This window comes from Asparagus officinalis, chromosome 4 (genome assembly GCF_001876935.1).
Source record: "Asparagus officinalis chromosome 4, Aspof.V1, whole genome shotgun sequence".
Taxonomy (NCBI): domain Eukaryota; kingdom Viridiplantae; phylum Streptophyta; class Magnoliopsida; order Asparagales; family Asparagaceae; genus Asparagus; species Asparagus officinalis.
Window position 1 is genome coordinate 9,225,558 of NC_033797.1, and position 2,688 is coordinate 9,228,245.

The window sequence follows — 2,688 nt, forward strand, 5'->3', positions numbered from 1 at the left end:
ACCGCTCCCTAGTCGATCTGATCTGGAAGCACGAGTTATAGAAGAAAGATTTGAGAGGACCGCTCCCTAGTCGATCTGATCTGGAAGCACGAGTTATAGAAGAAAAGAGAAAGAACCAGATGCTTCAACAACGCGCACGAGTTATAGAAGAAAAGAGAAAGAACCAGATGCTTCAACAACGCTTAGATGAGTAGGAGCAACAACAACATCATCAATAACAAAGGATGTCTGACTTAGAGTTACAAGTTAAAGCTATGCAGGAACTTTTTTTTATGCAACAACCTAATACTTCATTGACTCCTCAAACTCGAGAACATGTGCAGGACTAGGTAATTATTTTTTATAAATTCTCTTATATACTTTTATGATTGACTACTTGCATTAGAGAAAATACGATTTTTACTTAATAAGATAATATTTGCTTAATTGATATTTCTTAATTATGTAAACTTTTTGATTTTTCAGGCTATCCATGCAAGACTAGGAGTGGGGGTAGCTCGAGTCTTCTTTTTGACATTGATTAGAAATGAAAAGACGTGTCTTTCTGTAACTTCTACTTTAATTTGCTTTTGATAGTTTCACATATTTTCCTTTAGAACAATTGGGATATTAACTCTTGTTATTAGTATTAAATATTTGAATACTGTGAAATTTTATTTATTGATGTTATTAATGAATGGAGTTTTTGTTTTCCCTTTTATTAATTATTGGATATTTTTAATATATTTGTGTTGTGAATCTCAGTGTCATGTTGAGAATAATATGAAGGTTTTTTTATGATAGTTGCCTATGAATGAAAAAATTATCATTAATGTATATTAGAAATTTATAGTCTATAATGACGGTTTTATAAACCTTATTTAGTACATCAATGAAAGGAAAGTACCATCGTTGATGGGTTACTAATTACCCACCATAAGGACTTCTACGATGGTGTCCAACCGTCATTAATAGGTCTTTAACGATGGGGATCTCACCCGTTGTTACATAACGACGACGGGAAGGACAAATCGTCATTTTACAGTAACGACGGAAAAAATTTCCGTCATTGATGGTAAAGACGGTGATAATTACCGTCGCAGATATGAACGACGAAAAAAAATCCCCGTTACTGATAGTAACAATGGTGATAATTACCGTCACAGATATAAATGACGGTAATATGTTCCGTCGTTATAGACTCTTTAACGACGGGTATTATAACCTTCGTGACTCTTTAGCGAAGAAGGGTTTAACGACGGGTGACAAAGAAATTTTTTCCTGTCGTTAGCATACAATAACGAAGGTTTTCAGCTCTTTAACAAAGGGAAATCCCTTCGTTAAAAACATAATTTTTTGTAGTGTATATAACGCGAATATGTATTTTAATTTTAGGTACAAACTTACCTTAAAAGTGACGGATGGAACACGTATAACTACATTTGTAATATTCCATCACGATGTTCTTCGTTTGATGAAAATTGATCCTTAAGAATTAGCAACTTAGCTAGGTTTGGTAAACTATATCAAAATTAAATTAAAGTTTTAATATGTTTTCAATTTAATAGATGAAATTGAAAATTATTTTTATATTTGCTTAAACATGATGCAAAAAATAAGGAGATTACACTTGCTGTCAAGAGATTAATCGGTAGAAATATGTGTTTCCGTGTTAAGGTTACAGAGTTTAACACAAGTAATGCATTAAAGGCTACACATTTATTAAAATTGTTGATGATGATGTGGACGATAAAAATTTCAACAGCTTGTTCTTGTTAACTGATAAAAATGTAACATTTTGATAATCTTATTAATAAAATTATATTCCATAATTTTATGCAATGTATTCATTGTTTTAATCCTAAATTTATTTTTATCAAAGGATGGAAAATCACTCAATATAATGTTGATTGATGACAATGACAGTCAATCAATTGAATATACTCCAGACTTGTCGATACCTGAAAATACATTTGATAAAAATTCTAAGAAGAAGGTTTTTGCTAAATTTAATATTAGTTTCTTTATTTCAAAAATTAAATCATATCCATGTTATTCTAAAACGAATGTATTACTATCACAAGATTTAGAAACTTATTAAATTGAATGAGGATGATATCATTAATAATCAATTTGTTGAATTATCTAAACTTATCCACGTCGATATCCACCACTAATAGCAAATACAAAAAGAATATTTTAAATGTGTCACATATTGCTACACTTGACTCTTCTGTATTTAAAAGCCTACCTACAACAAGTGAAAAAATAAGGATACAGTCAGGTTGCCTTATTTATACATTAATTAATTTTTATATATAATTTTTAATATTAAATTTACTATATAAATATGTTGTTGTTTTTGCAGAAATGGATAAAGAACCAGCTCTTTCAACTTTGAAGAAGAGGATTAAGACGGAGAAAAATAATTGAAATTTATTGAAGCTTTTCTTAATGTTTTGCTTATTACATCATATGATTGGATGATTGATTGAAAACTTTTATTGTGATGCATCATTTGCAAATAATGTTTTCTTAACATTAAACCATCTTATATCTTAATTTTATTCAAGTTGAATTTAGGTATATATTAATTATCTTCATTGTATTCATTTATTATGAAAAAAATAAGTTCTAAATGATCTTAATTTTAATTATAATTTTATATGAATTTTTTAATGTCATTATTTTCTATTTGGGGGGGGGGGG